Genomic DNA, 8254 nt, shown 5'->3' on the forward strand with positions numbered 1-8254 from the left:
TTTTATCGTCAAAATATCAGCATTTATATATTCTAATTATTATTTTTTAAGTATCTCCAGATTTGCAATTGCTATTGCCAGGAAATTTGAGATATGTTTTCGTTCTTTCAAGCATAAATTGTAGCCAGCAAATTCAAAAATACCCAAATTTAAATACTATGAATGAGATAATATAAATTTTTTTTCTTTTATACGTAAATTTTCTTAATGATTTAGGAATCATATGTTTCTTAACTCTAAGACAATTGATTTTGAGAGAGAAAAAAAGTGCTTTTTTAAATTTTCTTTTATATTTTGTAAATTTATTTACACTCGAAATTTATAGTTACTAGGTACAAGCATTATAGGTTTAAAAAATTATTTCAACTTTGTGCTGTAACAATTTATAGTATGAAAATAATTTTGTAATAAAACGTAAACTTAGTAAAAGCAAATATGTATTAAATGTTAAAAAACGTTTAACGACAAAGTGAATAGACGTTATTAACCATCTCACTATTTCCTTACTTAAAAAATAATTTTAAAAGAGCAATTTTCAAAGATGTTTTTTTAAAATACAAATTTAAATAAAAATGAAAATATTTTTGTTTAACTTAATGCTCGAACACAGAAATGTGCAGTTCGTACTCTTGCATATAGATGGCTCTGCCATCACAAATGCAAGAGCTATGAGGAGAAAACAAATTCATAGTAGGCCAAAGATTAGGTTAATGCGTTCTGGTCCAATAAGTCTTTTTCACTACGGACTTCAGACAATAGATTGGTAAGTATTTATTTACTTTTTAATATTTACAATAAGAAAATAGAAATTAAACTCATAATTTTTAATTTCCTTTTATGATTACGCTGTAAGTTAAAAAAATTTCATTAATAATACGTGCTATGATGCAATTTTAAAAGCTGGGTAAAATTAATAATTAAGAAAATCATTTTAATTATTTATTGCAGTTAAATTTTTATTTGGAAAATGAAGAATAGATAAATATGTATGACAAAACACGTTTTTTTAAGAGAATGCGATGAAATCGAAATAAAATAATAATGACATTAATAAAAATATTAATTAATGCACTAAAAGTATGTACAAAATTCTACAGTGTCCTAAGGAAACTTAAAGCTTTCATTTTGAAAATTATTTTGATCTTTGAGTCATTGAAAATAATCGAGAAAGCAACATTTTGTAACATTGAACCATGTTATAACATTAAACGCATCTATTTCCTTTTTATATATATTTCTATTAAATTCACAGTATTAAACCAACACTAAAAAAAATTCATTTTTTTATCACAATATATCGCAAAATGATAAGTGTCATCGTACTGCTTCGTAATTTTTATTAGACAGAAAAATCACATAATATGGGCTAATAAACAAAGCTAATAAATCGTTAATAAACAAGGAAAATAAAGATTATCTTTGACTGTAATAAATATAAAAATAACAAAAGTTAAAAAAGTATTTACCTCTAAATTACTTATTTGTACCTTACTTAGCTGTATTTACCCCTCAGTACGTATTTATCATCCCTTCATAATATTCTTTGTCATAATTAGGTTTTTATTTTTTTCATTTTGATTACTATTCAATATTAAGAAAAGATATTACTTTTTATTTGAAATGAGTCTATTATAGAACCTTATTATGCAACAATTAATAACAAACATTCTTAGTTAATATTTTGTTATATTTGATAAGCAACTTTTACTTTTATGAAGAATTATATGTAAGGCTGCACCCAGTCAATATATGCAATAAAAATAATAAATAATTATAGTAAAGCAACATTAAAAAGTATATAACTTCTATCTAATTTCTTCGACAAAGAAACATGCAACTAGCTTTCAGAATAACCAAAAATTAAATAGATATTAAAAAAGAAAAAATTGTGATCGAAGTTGGAAATTATAACTGATTCAAATTAATAGATTTAATTTTTTTTACCTCGAGAATAGGGATTTTGAAATGTGGAACAAAGTCTGTGTTAATACTAAACTGATCAAGTTAATAACCAGTGAAACTAAAAAACTAATAACGAAATTTCTAGAAAAACCTTCGAAAACTCACCTTTTTTCCACTTATTAGAAATAACAATAAAAAATAATTAGAGAATTTCTACCGCGGATTTTTATTTTCAGATAATTAAATTGAAAAAAATTGAAGCTGTGAATTAGCTTTAAAACCAGTATTTTAGCTTTTTTTGTAAGCTGGTCGGCCTCTTTAATAAGAAAAATGTGATCGTTAGTTAAATACTTTTAATTTTATCGCCCATTTATCGTCAGTAATAATAATAATAAAAAAGTATTTCCCTAGTGATAATGCGGTAAGGAATAAAAGCATGAAAGGGAAATTATTTAAATGAAGTATATATCTAAATATTATAAATCGATATTATTAACAATCTCAATCACACTCATCAATTTTGTGTATAATATAAAATTAAGTAAATATCATCAAAACTTTCTTTCTAATACTAAGGTTACAAACGAAACATTTCTAATTAAGCGACATTACTAAGACTTTACTAATTAGGTAACATAGCTATGGCATTAATATTTTAGTTACATTTCTTAGCCATTAGTAATTAAGTGGCATTACAAATTCAACTACATTACTTAGCGATTTGTAATTAAGTGACATTACTAATTCAGTGATATTGCTAATGAATTGTAAGCTTATCACAAGGAATAAATTATGTTTATTCAAATAGAAATTAACTATAATGAATTCAATGTCATCAGTCAAACAAAAATTCAAAATGAAGATTGCCAAACATTTCTTACAAAATAAATGCTAAAAAATACACTTAATATAAACTACAATAAACCCTAAAATTCGCTCTTACACTGAAAATAGTTGTTTGAAGTAGTGTTTATTAAACAGAACTTTACATATTTTATTGGATTTAATATTGCAGAACTATTTTATGAACTTGTCCATATTTTCTTGCATTTTAATGTACTAGTGAAATTGTAAAATTGCTAGGTGAGCGTTTTAAAAATAGATAAAAGTAGCAAGCTAGTTATCAATAGTATCAGTTTTTTTAACATAACTGTTGCAAGTTGTTATACATGAAAATAATAGTAACGAAGTATGGTTTTTATAACTAAACAATGAGCATGTGAAATAATAGCAATGCACCATTCTACTCCCTCAAACCACTGAACATCTTCATTGTAGTCATAACCGATATAACTTTATAGCTGATAATTATCATATATTTCTTTCAAATTTATCAACTATTACTCCTCCCCCTACATTTCTGAATAATTTGCTCTTATTTTCGTTGTTTATAGCAATCGACATGTGCATTCCTTTACTTATATTATCGTTTGTAAATCATCTTATACTTTACATTTAACATCAAATATTTAAAATGAAAATTTTTTTTCTTTTTAGTGCATAGTTTTTTAATTTTTATATGTTAATAAAAACGTAATTACAAATTTCCAGCAATATTTGTTCGAAAACTAATTTGTAACAAAATATTCGAGAAATTAAACGCATTTTTTTTCAATAATTGTAGCGCAAAAGAAATTGATTGAAATGTAGATTCGAATCAACGTACTCCTTCGATCGAAAAATCGATTCAAATCAGAATATTGCTTCACTATATCGCTTTATGGACAATTATACTATGCTCTTCATTATGTATAAAAAAAATTTAATAAAAGCAAAGGAAACAAAAAATTGTGTTAGAAAAATAATGCGGTGAATAAAAAGCTTTCAGTAGAATTTCTTTTGGCTAAAATACGACAGTATAAGGAAATGTCTAATCAAACCATTGATTGAATTCAATGTGTATCACCTCGGTAAATCATTGATTCAAATCATAATTCAGTTATTGATTTGAATCATAATTTAATCATAGATTCGAATCGTAATTTAATCACAGATTTATAATTTTTTTTTCAACTTCTCATGATAAAAATATTTAATCAGAAAATATCTTGCATAATATCTTACTTAAGCATTTTACTTAATAATCCCTTCCCAGAATCGCAAATTAAACACGGCCTGGAAAGTTTCTTACTTAGGCATTTCTTTTGGTGTGGCAAAACCTAAAATACCACTGTATGCTGAACGTTTAATTTCGAAATAACCTTTACTTCGGAGCGCATGACTTCAGAACGTATAGCATGTGAAACTGAAACCATTGATTGGAATCAATCTATCACATTTGTAAATTATTTATTTGGATCAGTATATTACTTCAGTGAATAGATTCATGGATTCAAATGATCAAACTGCGAGAGTAAATTTAATATAAAATTTTAAAAGATTTTTTTTTTACTGTGATAATAAAAATTATTCAGAATATCACTTGCGTAATACCTAACCTATTCCTTTTTTTTTATCAGTCCCTTTCTTGAACTGTGAATCAAAAGCTGTATTTTGAGTGTCTTATTTTGGCTTTTCCTTTGGCGAGAACAAAACCTAAAACACACAATATGTGGAACGTATAACTTTGAAATAACGTATAACTTGGAGGGCATAACTTTAGAACGTATAGCTTGCGAAAATCAAACAATTAAATGGAATCAATCACATCTGTAAATTATTGATTCAGATCAGCATGAATGAATCAGTGAATCGATTCACGGTTTCAGATGACCAAACTGCGCAATTCATTTTATTATAAAATTTTAAAAGAAAATGTGTGCTTTTACTATGATAAAAAAAAGTTATTCTGAATATCTCTTGCATAATATCTTACTCAGGCCTTTTTCTTATCAATCCTTTCCTCGAACGGTTAATCAAAAGCTGTCTTCTGAGTGTCTTGCTTTGGGTTTTCTTTTGGCGAGAACTAAACCTAAAATATGACAATATGTGAAACGTATAACTTCGGAACAGCGTATAACGTGAAGCTCATAGCTTTAGTACGTATAGCTTGCGAAAATCAAACAATTAAATGGAATCAATCACATCTGTAAATTATTGATTCAGATAGGCATGAATGAATCAGTGAATCGATTCATGGTTTCAGATGACCAAACTGCGCAATTCATTTTATTATAAAATTTTAAACGAAAATGTGTTTTTTTTTTACTATGATAAAAAAAAAAAGTTATTCTGAATATCTCTTGCATAATATCTTACTCAGGCCTTTTTCTTATCAATCCTTTCCTCGAACGGTAAATCAAAAGCTGTCTTCTGAGTCTCTTACTTTGGCTTTTCTTTTGGCGAGAGTAAAACCTAAAATACGACAGGACGCCGAAATTCAATTCAAATGCTCTTGAAAAATCTAATCAAGAAGCTTTCTCTTTCTCTCTGCCTAAACTCAAAATCACAAATCGGCGACAAAAAGCTGGGAAAAGGCGAAGTGTTTTTAACAACTTTTGACAGGTTAGAACATCAGAAGAAAACCCCAACAACGAGATAAATCGTGGCAAAAAGGTGGGGAGGTGGAGATTGATAAAAGAATAAAAACTTTGCAAAAAGGTTTGAAAGAAAAAAAAGAAATTGAAATAAACGAGAGAAGAAAGGCGGAACAAACTTCAGAAAAAAGGAATGTAAGAATGTATCTTTTGAGAGGGAAGTTTGTAATGGGAAAAAAATAGTTTTAGTTTATAGAAATCCAAAAGCGAATATTGCGGCTAAAGTGTGATTGATGAACTAAATTGCTGTCATAAGATTGATGAAAAAGTGTTTTTGACATAAAACCAGTTTCAAACCAAAGCTTTGTGATTCCTCATTATATTGTATTTTTGGTTGAAACGGGTGGAGAGAGCAATTAAAGAGCCAAGCAAACTGGACCATGTGCGGCAAAAGAGATGAAAAAATAATTTGAAACACTTAGACTGGTAACAAAGCGGAATGAAAGTAATATTTTATATTAAGTAATTTTAGCGTCACTTAAGGAGCTGTAACTAATAAGTTTGAGAAGGATCGTAAACAACTAACGCGTGTTTTACAAAATTTACTGTAAAAACTGTGGTGAAATATTTTTCCGAAATTGGCATTGAAAAACTACAAAAAATGGTATCAACGAACACTATTTTTAAAGTTAATACCAAATTGAGTAAAAATCAAAAATAAAAAAAAATCTTTTGAATGGTGTTGTAAAACTAACTAATAACAGAGAAAGATTACAGCAAGCTCAATCGTATTAACACAGAGGTGGGTAAAGTTCTTGGTCGAGGGCATAAAATCGAGAAAAAAAGTTTAGTGGGCTGAGTAAAAACTTCTAAAATTAAAAAAAAAAAAAACAATATATAAGTTTTAATTTAAATATTTAATAAGATCAATGAAATTGCGATTTCATTTTTAAAAGTTCTTTATATTGAGGTTCGAAATGAGATGTGCTTATTTTAAGGAACGAGGCTAAATGCTTGTCTGTTAGTCTACTTCTGAAATGATTTTTTCTAAGGTTCATAGTTGAAAACACATGTTCACATATATAAGATGAAACAAACATAGCACTGATTTTCTGGGCATGAGATATTGAATTTTGGAAACTAGCTTTTGGTAATGATTTGCAAAACTCAAACTTTGGCATGATTAGAAACAACAATAGTGTGCGATCTTTCCATACTCAATAAATAATGTTAGAACTCGCACCGGCTAAAAAATCCGCTCGTTGGAGCGTAAAATGCGCCGTCTGCCACATGTGAAGCACAATTCACCTATGTTAGATTCCATATATCTGATCCTCGAGAAAGACAAACGCTTGTTGGAGATAATCTGCTGCTATTCTATAAAGAACTTCTGCTTTCAACATTTAACCAATTGAAGCTAGCTGTGGTAACTATTTCCATCAATTCCACCAATGGAGAAACTAAAAACGTCCTCAGTACTTTGTTAAAAAAGAAAGAACAAAAATAGCTTTAAACAAAGTAGACAAAATAATGGATGTATTAGGTATCTTGTTTATATTCGCCACGGATCGGCAAGTTAAAATTCTATCCGCGGGGCGAAAAAAACGTTCCGACGGGGCACAGTTGGCCCGCGGGCTGTAGTTTGCCCATCCCTGCATTTACAACAATCAGGAATTATTTCAGCTTCCAAAAATACCTATATTGGCGTATGTTTGTATATCAGCAGAGATTGCTTACAATCGAGAATGAAATAGTGGGAGTTTATACTACGTTATAGTATTGTCGTTTAGCGCCATTTTCAAAATAAGCAAAGACTGTGCTGACTTTAGATTGGCTAACCTTAACCTAACAGTTACGAGTTGCAAACTCACAGCAGTTTCAAATATAGCATATTATTTTCAAAAAAGCATAATTTCATATTACGACGGAGTTTTCAAAAACCAGCCTTAAGTGTATGCATTCCATACTGACTTTCTTATTTTTTTATCGTAAAGATAACTTTAATGACTGTTATTTACAATGCATATCTTCTTGTTATAATAAACTTTAGTGTTACTAAACACCTAAAATGGTGGTTACTACCAAGCATGAAAAATAGCGTAAAGGAATCACTAATTATACCTTGAATTTCATCGTACCAAGAATTATTTCTGTTTCACACACCACTCTTCTATGTAAAGTTCTTGTTTTTTTTACTGTGTGCACTTAAAAATATGAAACATATATTGCAGGTTGCGCTGACCTTCCCTAACTTGAAGTTCAAAATATAAATTAGAGAAATAAAGAAAAAAAAGAAGAAAAAGAAAGTATACTTATTGAGAAATGTTTTTATTTCTTATTTTGCTGCTTAAATTATCGATAGCAAAAATTTTGTATTATGTTTCATGTGGGCCCTTCATTAAAAGTATTGTTAAAAATATTATGTAAAATATTACCATTAAAAGTATTACTCTTTAGTACGTAAAAATCTGATCATTAAAGGAAAAATTGTTCAAGGTGTAACGATTTTTTCCGCACTATTTGTATTTCTTTACTATTCCTTTATCAATTGGTTTTCGCCTAAAAATTATACCCAAAAATAATTTTTCTTTTCTTCGACGCAAAAATACATATACATGAAAGAATGTTTTACGCGGGTATATCTTATATATCATCAGGATATATTTTATATATCATAAATAATTTTCTTTTAAAGAACGAAATTAATAGACGTAGACCAAATAAAAATTACTATTGACCTATGTACCAACCTATTTTTTTTTTCAAAACAGCTGACCCAGTTTTCCTGTTTCACAAACATAAGAATTCTTTAGTGCTTTTAAATTTTTCATTAAGAAAAATGAGCGTTTTTTTTTATAGACAGAATGTAATCAAATTATTCACAATACAATTCGTAACGTACTCTTACATTCTAAGTCTGAATTAGGTATATATAT

The 8254-nt window shown here is 28.0% G+C and overlaps 1 long non-coding RNA gene across 1 annotated transcript in view; it reads left to right on the plus strand.

The window, feature by feature from the left end:
• Positions 1-696: 696 nt before the first annotated feature.
• The window catches only part of LOC139426321 (uncharacterized), a 73776-nt gene continuing 66218 nt past the window's right edge, over positions 697-8254 (plus strand). The window contains exon 1 of the long non-coding RNA XR_011637562.1: positions 697-763. This is a non-coding gene — a long non-coding RNA (uncharacterized lncRNA). The remainder of the gene's footprint in view (positions 764-8254) is intronic.

This window comes from Parasteatoda tepidariorum, chromosome 8, assembly GCF_043381705.1.
Source record: "Parasteatoda tepidariorum isolate YZ-2023 chromosome 8, CAS_Ptep_4.0, whole genome shotgun sequence".
NCBI lineage: Eukaryota > Metazoa > Arthropoda > Arachnida > Araneae > Theridiidae > Parasteatoda > Parasteatoda tepidariorum.